Genomic DNA, 13441 nt, shown 5'->3' with positions numbered 1-13441 from the left:
TGCCGCCCGGGGCGGACTTTATTCTAAACTGATAAGATTTGTTTTTGGATTGGGGTGTATTAAACCCCGTGAGTACCTATACCTACTTATAAACATCCATCTGATAGCAAGTAGATACAAGGAACGGAAAAAAAGACCTACAGGATGTAAATTAGCCAAAGTTAGGTACCTACCTGCTACCTATTATGATTTTGAAAATTTGGACCGATTGCAATACTTTCTCATTACCTTGTATAGGTTCCCTATACGTAAGGGTAATAGAAAGTAAAAAAGACCTACAGGATGTAAATTAGCCAAAGTTAGGTACCTACCTGCTACCTGTATACGTGTATACTAATAAGGCCTGTACATATACTACATATATTAAGACACATTAGACGGATCAGACTGCATCGGACCAAAATCGTTCGGTCTGCCATGGATCGGAGTCTGTACATATATTAAGACACATTAGACGGATCAGACTGCATCGGACCAAAATCGTTCGGTCTGCCATGGATCGGCGTCTGTACATATATTAAGACACATTAGACGGATCAGACTGCATCGGACCAAAATCGTTCGGTCTGCCATGGATCGGCGGACCTAATATGTCTGCCAAAGTAGTGACGTGCCTTGGGCATAACACAGAGAAATAAATATGTTACATTTTCATGGTACCAAACTTACATCGATCCGAACTAAAACCCAACATCAGATCTAACTTTAGGTGACCTGCCTTGTAATTATAAGCACCCGATTAGAGCTTACCACCCAAATGGGTGCCACCCAGATTTACGTAGAACATCAGATCTAACTTTAGGTGACCTGCCTTGTAATTATAAGCACCCGATTAGAGCTTACCACCCAAATGGGTGCCACCCAGATTTACTTAGATAGGTAAAGTAGAGTAAGTACAGATACATATTACCCATAATAAATGTGGTTATTACAAAGCAGTGTATTTAAATAGGTAAGTAATGTAAGTATAAGTTTATGTATAGAATTATAGATCGTATAAATCAAAAGGCTTTCAATATCCAGCAATAACACATTTTGTTGTTTCTCATTACGAGTATATGGCGGATGGTACTTACTGCATAATATGTGCAGCAGCTAATGCTATAAATACAAACAGGTAGGTTGAGACTTGCTAATTATATCAAGTATTTGTTTACTTTTCATACAGTTTAAATTGATCTGTTAAAATTGTCATACTGGGTTCAGCGTATAACTTGACGGTTCAATTTCAGGTTGTCTGGATTTATGTTGAGAATTTAACTCTACAAACAGGTAGGTTGAGACTTGCTAATTATATCAAGTATTTGTTTACTTTTCATACAGTTTAAATTGATCTGTTAAAATTGTCATATACTGGGTTCAGCGTATAACTTGACGGTTCAATTTCAGGTTGTCTGGATTTATTTTGAGAATTTAACTTTAAAAGCTACCCAGGTGGTGTAAAAAGCCTCCAATATTAGTTCTAAAACTGAGGTTTCAATATTAGTTCTACTTATACGCCAATTAGTTTTTGCTCCATTGAGCCCTCCCCCCCCCACTTGCTCTGACTGAGTTCTACAGTCCACTAACATTTCTAGTTTCTGTTGCAGACTTGGCTGTCTCGAAGACTCCACACTCACCGAATTGGTACATGCAATCTGAGCGATAGCAACATTTTTCATCAATGAACAAGAAGAGTCAGAAGATGTGTTTATGTTTACCATTCATGAAATTTTAATTTTGGAATTCTACGAAATACACCTCCTCCCCTCTTCTCTCCCTCTCTCCCTTTTCCCGGTCACTCTACAAATACCTACCGGGAGCATGACGTAAAATTAATCGCGAAGAAAACACACACAAAAAACAGAAGAAAACAGTTTTTTCTTAGAGTTTTATTTTGAGAGACCTACCTAATGTGTATTTTTCTCGTTCTTAAGAAGGAGGAGGAGGAGGAGAAGAAGAAGGCTTACGTCAGAAACATCAAACATAACAATTACTGTGGGAATGGAAAAAATTGCCCGAAGAAAACAGTTTTTTCTTAGAGTTTTATTTTGAGAGACCTACCTAATGTGTATTTTTCTCGTTCTTAAGAAGGAGGAGGAGGAGGAGGAAGAGAAGAAGAAGAAGGCTTACGTCAGAAACATCAAACATAACAATTACTGTGGGAATGGAAAAAATTGCCCGGAGGCTGCTCTAAGCCAATTTTTTCTAGTTGCAAAAATTGCGTGCTTTTGCTCAGAACTGTCCTTTCATTGACTACTTGTCTTTGTTTATTATTTTTTAGGGGGAGTTTATTGGTTGTTTGCATACAGAAATTTCCTGGCTAATTAACCAGAAATTGCCCGGAGGCTGTTCTAAGCCAATTTTTTCTAGTTGCAAAAATTGCGTGCTTTTGCTCAGAACTGTGCTTTCATTGACTACTTTCTTGTCTTTGTTTATTATTTTTTAGGGGGAGTTTATTGGTTGTTTGCATACAGAAATTTCCTGGCTAATTAACCAAAAATTGCCCGGAGGCTGTTCTAAGCCAATTTTTTCTAGTTGCAAAAATTGCGTGCTTTTGCTCAGAACTGTGCTTTCATTGACTACTTGTCTTTGTTTATCATTTTTTTAGGGGGAGTTTATTGGTTGTTTGCATACAGAAATTTCCTGGCTAATTAACCAGAACAGTAGGCAATTTGAAGCCAAGTTAATTTTAAGAGTAATTAATACTTTGTCAAAATCCTTGAAACAAACTCTTTACCACCCATCCCCCTAAGTACTCTTTTACCGTACACTCTTTTGGTACTTTTAAGTACCCAAGTATACTTAAAGATGATAGATGAACCATCCTCTACTCTTGTAGATGCATCGTTTTATTCTTTACTATTAGAATAATTGCACCTACATACACATCATTACAATACAGGGTGTTCCTATTATTGTTGTGTCTTCCTCTCAACCATAATGTATCTACTGGGTGGCTTTGGTATCTTTTTGTTAGGATAAGAGGGTCAACCCCAGTTCCCCTATTTGGGACGTTGAACACCTTTGACCCCACCCACCCTCTATTCCCCGATTGATTCAAGTCGCTTGGTTCAGAAAAAGAACTTTTGAATTTCTACTCAGCCTCAACTACTCAGTCCTAAGAATCTGACAATCATCCTGTATTATTATTGTCAGTGAGCACCTAGTACCAATACTTGAATTAGTAAGTTATATCTCTGTAGTAGAGTGATGCCATTGATAAATTTATCTTGTGTCGCTTGAATTATTTGTCGAGCGCGGGGTACTCAAGGTGCTTCCCCTTTTCGGGAGTCACTACTGAGGAAGCGTTGTGCTCCGTTCGCCAAATGTGTTCGACATGTACATATGTGAGAACACCAAACCTCCCACACGTGCAACGAGGACGCAAATAGAACGCAAGGTTACGAGGAAGTGAGATGGAAAATGGAATAGAATAGAATGGTTCGGCGTTATCGATATAAATAGCGTGCGGGATGAGATTTTGCAAAGCCTCTCTACAGATACATCTTTGCCGTGAGACAGAGTGTTAGCTTGGTAGAATAGAATAAAATGTAGGTGGGTACTCATTATCATAGAAAACAGTGGAATAGAAAAACTTATGGAATAGAATGGAATAAAATGATCGGTGTGTCGATAGATACATAATTAAATGTACCTAATGGAATAGAAATGACCAGAATAGAATAATACGGTTATCGTTCTGATTCTTGATTGTTTCGCGCATTCCTTTCAGGACAAAACAGTCCGAATGATGCAGTTATATTAATGCATTGAATTTATAACCGAGAAGACCCTGGTTCGAATCCCAGCAGCGACAATAATTGAGTCGGAGGAAGACCATTATTTTGTGATTAGAAACAAATTACTTTTTTAATTTCAAAACCAGTTTGTACTCAAAATTACCGCGATATTTCACGATAAAAACACCTTTTCATGCACCTGCTGTTTCGACTGCTGTTCCTGTGCAACTTCCATCGCTCCGTAATATGCACGGGCGATGATTCACAGTCTCATTGCTCAATCTCATCTGTGTTCATAACTTCATAGTAGAATAGAATCAGTGTTATGTTTTGTTTTTCAGATGATGTCAATCCAATAATAATAGGTAGGTGGGTACTCATTATCATAGAAAACAGTGGAATAGAAAAACTTATGGAATAGAATGGAATAAAATGATCGGTGTGTCGATAGATATGTACATAATAAATGTACCTAATGGAATAGAAATGACCAGAATAGAATAATACGGTTATCGTTCTGATTCTTGATTGTTTCGCGCATTCCTTTCAGGACAAAACAGTCCGAATGATGCAGTTATATTAATGCATTGAATTTATAACCGAGAGGATCCTGGTTCGAATCCTAGCAGCGACAATAATTGAGTCGGAGGAAGACCAGTATTTTGTGATTAGAAACAAATTACTTTTTTCATTTCAAAACCAGTTTGTACTCAAAATTACCGCGATATTTCACGATAAAAACGCCTTTTCATGCACCTGCTGTTTCGACTGCTGTTCCTGTGCAACTTCCATCACTCCGTAATATGCACGGGCAATTGTTCACTGTTTCATTGCTCAATCTCATCTGTCTTCATAACTTCATAGTAGAATAGCATCAGTGTTATGTTTTGTTTTTCAGATGATGTCAATCTAATAATTCCCATGATGTGTTGGATTAAAGAATGAAGAACGCAATATTTCACGATAAAAACGCCTTTTCATGCACCTGCTGTTTCGACTGCTGTTCCTGTGCAACTTCCATCGCTCCGTAATATGCACGGGCAATGATTCACTGTCTCATTGCTCAATCTCATCTGTGTTCATAACTTCATAGTAGAGTAGAATCAGGGTTATGTTTTGTTTTTCAGATGATGTCAATCTAATAATTCCTATGATGTGTTGGATTAAAGAATGAAGAACGCAGTATTTTTGTCGATTGATAGTAAAGTAGAGCGTAGAGTGATGGGAGGAGGGAATGGCGTAGTATAAATCGTTACGATAGGAATAGGAATTAGGATCTACAAATAGATCTAGATTGCTTTTGTTTATCATGACGCCGTGATGTAGATCTTGCAGGAAGTCCCCAATTAAACGCGACGATACCGATGCGTTGAACTGACGAAATGAGACTTTCTGGTAAGAAGTAGTTTGATCTGGCGTTCATTTAATGATGCCCTTTTAAACTGCTTTCATTTGAATAATTTGATCACAATAATAGAGTTCTAAGGGCTAGGATTGTTAGGAAGTGGAGAACGCCTCCGGCGGGCATTCACCTCATCTAGTGGTTATTTTCAACAAAAGAGTCTATTATATGTATTAATATTAAATTCCTTAATTTAACATTTTTTTGGATATAAATAAAGAATAAACCGATATATGAATCTTACCAAAGTACTTTTCTATTACCTAGTCTATTTATTATTTACTTATTTCAGATGATTATGTTTTTCTTCTTTCACTTTTTTTGTCATTTTCCCAATTTAATTTGGGGGTCGACATTTCCCTCTTTTAGTCTCCCCCTCCACAATCCTCTATTCACTGCTTCCTTTATTCTCCATCCCTTCTCTCTCAAATCCTCTTACACCTCATCCCTCCACCTTAACTTTGGTAATTATCCATTCAGACTAAAGATAATTATCTATTTGCAATTATTAGTTAGGTACCTATACCTACCCACTTTGACAATCAACTCGTGTCTACTAATAGCTATTGTCTCACTCTTTACAATTTTGCCGCTTACAGTCTATTACAAATCTAATTTCGTAGAAAATTTCATAGAAAATGTCACGTTTTACGTCGTATTTTCAAGGTATTGTTTTGGGTCGTGTGAGAATCGAACGTCATCAAAGGGCACATATTGACATTCCCCAATGAATTATTAACGGAGTTTTACAACGCAAAACGTTCATAACGATTTGATTATGTATTTATTGCATACAAAGCGAACGTCATCAAAGGGCACATATTGACATTCCCCAATGAATTATTAACGGAGTTTTACAACGCAAAACGTTCATAACGATTTGATTACCTATGTATTTATTGCATACAAAATGTACATAATGTAGGTAGATACTAAACTATTTACCTAGAGCTTGTCAGTAGAGGAGCCTTCAATTTGCAATTCAGAACGGGAGAAAGGATACCGCGGAATGTGTCAGTGCATGCACATTTGAGGAAATAAAAGAAATTTGATCCTACCTAGAAATAGCTAATGCATTACAATATGTGCAATGCGGCTGGACTCATAAAAGTAATAGGAAGTCCAGCTTAACTCTAACTCCTTACACAAAAAACTGTTAAGCTTATACGAATCTGCGAATAGTCAAACAATTTTAGCAATAGATCCTTAGATCCCCCACTACTACATAGACCATATTGTCATTGGTAGATACTAAACTATTTACCTAGAGCTTGTCAGTAGAGGAGCCTTCAATTTGCAATTCAGAACGGGAGAAAGGATACCGCGGAATGCGTCATGCACATTTGAGGAAATAAAAGAAATTTGATCCTACCTAGCAATAGCTAATGCATTACAATATGTGCAATGCGGCTGGACTCATATAAAAGTAATAGGAAGTCCAGCTTAACTCTAACTCCATACACAAAAAAACTGTTAAGCTTATACGAATCTGCGAATTGTCAAACAATTTTAGCAATAGATCCCTAGATCCCCCACTACTACATAGACCATATTGTCATTTTTATTGAATATTGACAGTACTGTCTGTTACAATCTACTCGATGACCTCTGGTTAAAAGTTCAAGTACGAACACCCGGGAGACCCCTAACTCGCAATACAAAGGAACTGTGGCGAAAGGGAACCCCAAATCTGTCAGTCCATATTCCAGGAAGGAAAAAACACGATAAGAAAAATATTGTTTTAACTTTGATAAGATAGAACCGATTTTTGTGTACTTGCACAATATACACGCCTTCTTTTGTGTATTGGAGAGGTCGGAGAAAGCAGAATGTATCACTGACCTGTGTAATATGACCTTAGTGATGTGGTTAGCGCGGTGTACTTCCTATGCAGAAATTAGTGGTTCCAATTCTAGTCAAGTCATACAATTTCCACAAAGATTCACCCTGAGACCTGTAGTAATAATGCTCATTACATGATTCCGGATTAGTTATTTGTGAAGTTCAGAATAAAATATGAGATGGAATTGATCCTATTACAAAATAACTCTTGACAGCGGCTTTCCAACTACATCTGGTTTGGAGGCTTTAAAAAAATATCTATTTGTATTAAAGTAGATTAAGTACAGATACATATTACCCATAATAAATGTGGTTATTTCAAAGCAGTGTATTTAAATAGGTAAGTAATGTAAGTAAGTATAAGTATAGAATTATAAATCGTATAAATCAAAAGGCTTTCAATATCCAGCAATAACACATTTTGTTGTTTCTCATTACGAGTATATGGCGGATGGTACTTACTGCATAATATGTGCAGCAGCTAATGCTATAAAGATATAGTTCCGTGCATAGATCTGATTGCAAACGTATGATGTTGTGATACCTATTTTAATCTCTATTTATAATCATTTCCAAGTGAGCATGCGATTCCAGTACAGTAGGTTTGTGTATTACAAACTTATGAGAGTAATACCTATGGCCATATGGGCAATGTATAGCTGTGTGGAGAGATAATAATCCCACTTTGTCCTATTTGCTATAATTAGATGCATTACCTTCTTGATAGCTGGACAGCATTGAGCAGAAAAGAACCATCCATAAGATAAGGTAATTAATTCCCCTTACGGATTTTTTTGCTTAATGCTGTCCAGTTGGTTAGTTGGCTAGAAAAGAATAGAATATACCTGGAATAGGGACTGAAAAGTCCCTTTACACTCAACGCCAGAACAGGCTTTTTTTACACTCAAAGCCCGCCCCGTAACGACCCACGACTCTTTTCCCTGTAGTACTTCGGGCCTTCGGGGTTAGTATACTGAAGGAGTGAAGGGTATCTTTTGGACTTGGCTAGTCTAGAAAACCTGATCCGAACAAGCTGAACTTCTCAAACCAATTTTGAAGTGAACGTATTCTGGTTTAGAGGGGCCCAATTTAGGAGTTGCTCAGACTAGGGGATAATTTTCATTCAAATATTAGGCGGGAAACATGAAATTTGATCTGAATAATTTTGAATGAGGAAAACGATTTTTCTGTCTACCGCTCACACTTTCTCAGAGCTTCCAAGAATCCCTACATCTGGGTGTATTGACTATAAAATGAGAACGATTATAATAATTTATAATATGTTTATTGCTATTAGAATGTTATAGTAGGCAAACTGAATCAAATTTAACTTTTATAATTACTTGATTAGGTACTAAGCTTCTAAGATTACACCTTCTTCAAGCGTTGACCTTGATGGATGCTTGAAGTAATAGGGGCAACATTGCATGTATCTTCTGTAGGTGTATTTTATTATGTGAAACAAAACTGGATCAAACATGGCTGAACCAATGAGATTGTGAGATTTCGCTGTATTTACGTCCAAAGCGGAATCTCATTGGTTCAGCTCTTGAAAAAAAAGAACCCCTGTATGAATCGAACCCGAGGCCTAGTGCTTACTAGCCATTATTATATTTATCTATTATTATTGATTAAAGAGACTTTAACATCATAGGTAATATCGTCATAGAATTGTGCTTTGTGCGGACTCTTCTTTGTGAGAAAAGTCCTTCTAAGGCGGGAATCGAACTCGCAATCTAAAGGTAAAGGTAGGTGTGCTTATGTGCTATCAAGAGTTGTCCTATGTTTCCCCTTCAAAAAGATGAAGATATGCAAAATGTAAGTGTACGACTATTTTGTCTAAAATACGACATTTTCAACAGTTTGGTACGACAATTGCAAGTCTCGAGCGTAACAACACTGTTGAAGTTTGAAAGAACATTAAGTAATCCTAGTCTAAACTTTCAAAGTAGAGTTATGTAGAATCTCATATTAGCTCATCCAGCATTTTTGCTGAAAAATTTTTCACCGCCGTTTTCATTTCGTAGCAATGAATCAACTGCTACATTAGACGCGTGTGGTCTGTGTCGTAGCATGCCCAGTAGTATGCCTCTTCAGATGGAGCGAGAAGAGACACAATACTTCCGATGTAGGTACTCGGTCAACACGAGAACACCAAAAAGTAACCCGTTGACATTTTTTGCAGTCGAAAAACGAGTAAACGAGTACAATTTAAATATGTATTTTGATCACAGCTGAACACATGTGCGCTAATTATGGAAATCAATGTCATGTGAGACCGAAAATAGTTATTTTAGCAGGCAATTACACTCGGTCAGTGAGCACCTAGTACCAATACTTGAATTAGTAAGTTATATCTCTGTAGTAGAGTGATGCCATTGATAAATTTATCTTGTGTCGCTTGAATTATTTGTCGAGCGCGGGGTACTCAAGGTGCTTCCCCTTTTCGGGAGTCACTACTGAGGAAGCGTTGTGCTCCGTTCGCCAAATGTGTTCGACATGTACATATGTGAGAACACCAAACCTCCCACACGTGCAACGAGGACGCAAATAGAACGCAAGGTTACGAGGAAGTGAGATGGAAAATGGAATAGAATAGAATGGTTCGGCGTTATCGATATAAATAGCGTGCGGGATGAGATTTTGCAAAGCCTCTCTACAGATACATCTTTGCCGTGAGACAGAGTGTTAGCTTGGTAGAATAGAATAAAATGTAGGTGGGTATCCCTCTCTTCCATTGCAGAAGGGATGGTAGAATTTCCCTCGCGTCTCTTACCCATAGGGGATGGGATGGTAGATTTTCCCCTCGTACCTCCTTCCTCTCTCCCATTGGAAAGGGGAAGGTAGAATTTCCCCTTTCCTTCTCTCTCATTGGAGAAGAGATGGTAAATTTATCCCCTGCCCCTCTTATAGAAGGGAAACTAGGTTTTCCATCCAATCCTACCTCCTCTCCCCCTCCCCCGCCGTAAAACCCTCTTGACCCCGCCATATCGGTCCCTTGTTTTTCAATTTTTCTTTTTTAATCTTCAGCTTTTTACATTTAAGAAGAGTTTCAAATATACCTAAACGTTCAGTTCAATATTTTTTATTATTTATGCTTGCATAGGTAGTTATGATATACGATTAGGTAGGTATACCAGCAAAAATAACAATCAAAACTGCTGTCTACATGTAGGTATTACGGTTTTAGGTGGGTACTCATTATCATAGAAAACAGTGGAATAGAAAAACTTATGGAATAGAATGGAATAAAATGATCGGTGTGTCGATAGATACATAATTAAATGTACCTAATGGAATAGAAATGACCAGAATAGAATAATACGGTGGCTCCATCCTATTGGAGGAGGGATGGTAGAATTTTCCCTTTTCCTCTCTCACAGCAGAAGGGATGGTACATTTTCCCTCGTCTCTCCTCCCTCTCTTCCATAGGAGAAGGGCTGGTAGATTTTCCCTCGTCCTTCCTCCATCTCTCTCATTGGAGAAGGAGTGGTAGATTAACCCTCCTCCCTCTCTCCCATATAAAGAGGGATGGTAGAATTTCCCTTGTCCCTCCTCCCTCTCTCCCATATAAAGAGGGATGGTAGAATTTCCCTTGTCCCTCCTCCCTCTCTCCCATATAAAGAGGGATGGTAGAATTTCCCTTGTCCCTCCTCCCTCTCTTCGTTTCGTGTTTTGTAAACAAATGTTTGAAATACCGTTTTCACCCTCCCATTTCCCCATGCACTTGCCTGTACATATTTATGTACGTACTGATTTTTTTGCTTAATGCTGTCCAGTTGGTTAGTTGGCTAGAAAAGAATAGAATATACATTGATTATCCTGGAATAGGGACTGAAAAGTCCCTTTACACTCAACGCCAGAACAGGCTTTTTTTACACTCAAAGCTCGCCCCGTAACGATCCACGACTCTTTTCCCTGTAGTACTTCGGGGTTAGTATACTGAAGGAGTGAAGGGTATCTTTTGGACTTGGCTAGTCTAGAAAACCTGATCCGAACAAGCCGAACTTCTCAAACCAATTTTGAAATGAACGTATTCTGGTTTAGTGGGGCCCAATTTAGGAGTTGCTCAGACTAGGGGATAATTTTCATTCAAATATTAGGCGGGAAACATGAAATTTGATCTGAATAATTTTGAATGAGGAAAACGATTTTTCTGTCTACCGCTCACACTTTCTCAGAGCTTCCAAGAATCCCTACATCTGGGTGTATTGACTATAAAATGAGAACGATTATAATAATTTATAATATGTTTATTGCTATTAGAATGTTATAGTAGGCAAACTGAATCAAATTTAACTTTTATAATTACTTGATTAGGTACTAAGCTTCTAAGATTACACCTTCTTCAAGCGTTGACCTTGATGGATGCTTGAAGTTTGAAAGAACATTAAGTAATCCTAGTCTAAACTTTCAAAGTAGAGTTATGTAGAATCTCATATTAGCTCATGCAGCATTTTTGCTGAAAAAATCTTCACCGCCGTTTTTATTTCGTAGCAATGAATCAACTGCTACATTAGACGCGTGTGGTCTGTGTCGTAGCATGCCCATCCATGAACATAGACGACACCGTCGATCGACGTCGACTGAAATCGTACACTGCCTCGACAACATAGATTAACCTCTTCACCTCGTCGATTGACGGCGTCGACAGTGAGTGGACACAGCTTTATGTTTCATGTTAATAATAACAGGCCGACCTTGGCTTCGAAGTTGTAACATCTTCACGTCTCGTCTCCCGGTTGCTGGTTTTCAGGACGAGTGGATTTTGGTTTCCATCTCATATCCGAAAAGTATTTATATTTAACAGTTGATTTAGAGTTTAGACTTTAGACACTGCTGATTTTAAGGAAAATCCGAAAATGTAGATAACTACTGCTGCGGCTGTGAGATTAGGGCCCATCCATGAGTATGCCTCTTCAGATGGAGCGAGAAGAGACACGAGAACACCAGAAAGTAACCCGTTGACATTTTTTGCAGTCGAAAAACGAGTACAATTTAAATATGTATTTTGATCACAGCTGAACACATGTGCGATAATTATGGAAATCAATGTCATGTGAGACCGAAAATAGTTATTTTAGCAGGCAATTACACTTACACGTGCCATATTCGTAGGCAAATATACTCGCGTGCTGCTAGCTGTTAAATTATCAAATGAAGGGAGGTCAGGAGTTGAGAGTGCAAAGTATCGTGCGTTTTTATGTATTCCTTTGTTCACGATTCGTATAACATATCCCCCCTTGTTGTTAATTAATAAATTTGTCAGGAAGAAGTAAGTTTCAGCGAAAGCTTCAGTATAAATAAATACTTTGATCTTTGATAGGAATTGTAACGCCACCCCGAGTATAAACGCAGACCTTGCCAACTTCCCCTCAAGGACTTTGAGTGAGGTTTTGCTACTTCTGAATGTCGCCTTTGAGACAAATGCTAGATAATGAATTAATTATCTATTCAAAACAATTCCGAGATATGTTGCAAGCATGTTTGTTCTCAATCTCAGTGCATCCGAAAAAGAAAGTATAAAGATATCAATGGATGCTGTATGATTTCATTTGATTTTGTAGGACAATTGTACAAATGGTGAATGGGTAAACTGTATGCACGGCGGGCGTCTATTGGCGCAAGACGTAATTGTTGAAATCGGATAAAAATCAATATAATATTTCATCCCCTTACCATGAAAAGTAAAACAAATAAATGAATTTGAAAGCTCTGACTTGTATTTAAATAAATCACCCTCAATACACTTTGTTTGGTAACTTCACAATAGTAAAACTGAAAACCATTTATTTGCTTACCACTGAGAAAACTTTTACACCCCGGGCTTCATGACTAGAAATAGCTTTACCCTGCATTTGTCAGGAAGAAGTAAGTTTCAGCGAAAGCTTCAGTATAAATAAATACTTTGATAGGAATTGTAACGCCACCCCGAGTATAAACGCAGACCTTGCCAACTTCCCCTCAAGGACTTTGAGTGAGATTTTGCTACTTCTGAATGTCGCCTTTGAGACAAATGCTAGATAATCAAGTCATAAATTTTCAATCAGCGACGAAGCCGTAAGCATTCTTAGTTCTGACCAGTGTTGACTGTTGACATTAGCAAGGTTGTTCTCATAGGAATGGCTATTTAAGCTATGTTATTGATGTCTTCAGGTATGGACGGAGGACTAGTGTGCATGTCCTCTTGAAGGCAATGGCAGAAACATATGGGTAACTGTACACTGATCTTCTTGGCAAAGGTGACAAGGATGTTTACACTTGCTATTTGCTATAATTAGATGCATTACCTTCTTGATAGCTGGACAGCATTGAGCAGAAAAGAACCATCCATAAGATAAGGTAATTAATTCCCCTTACGGATTTTTTTGCTTAATGCTGTCCAGTTGGTTAGTTGGCTAGAAAAGAATAGAATATACATTGATTATCCTGGAATAGGGACTGAAAAGCCTTTACACTCAACGCCAGAACAGGC

The 13441-nt window shown here is 37.9% G+C and overlaps 1 long non-coding RNA gene across 1 annotated transcript; it reads left to right on the top strand.

Moving 5' to 3' along the window:
- The first annotated feature begins 9310 nt into the window (after positions 1-9310).
- Positions 9311-10188, top strand: LOC113473284. Its single transcript, XR_003395305.1, has 2 exons — positions 9311-9683; positions 10157-10188. It is a non-coding gene; the product is annotated as an uncharacterized LOC113473284 (long non-coding RNA).
- The last annotated feature ends 3253 nt before the right edge of the window (positions 10189-13441 follow it).

The sequence above is a fragment of the Diaphorina citri genome, unplaced genomic scaffold (genome assembly GCF_000475195.1).
Source record: "Diaphorina citri unplaced genomic scaffold, Diaci psyllid genome assembly version 1.1 scaffold83, whole genome shotgun sequence".
In the NCBI taxonomy this organism is placed as follows: Eukaryota; Metazoa; Arthropoda; class Insecta; order Hemiptera; family Psyllidae; genus Diaphorina; species Diaphorina citri.
This window is presented reverse-complemented; position numbering and strand designations above follow the sequence as displayed.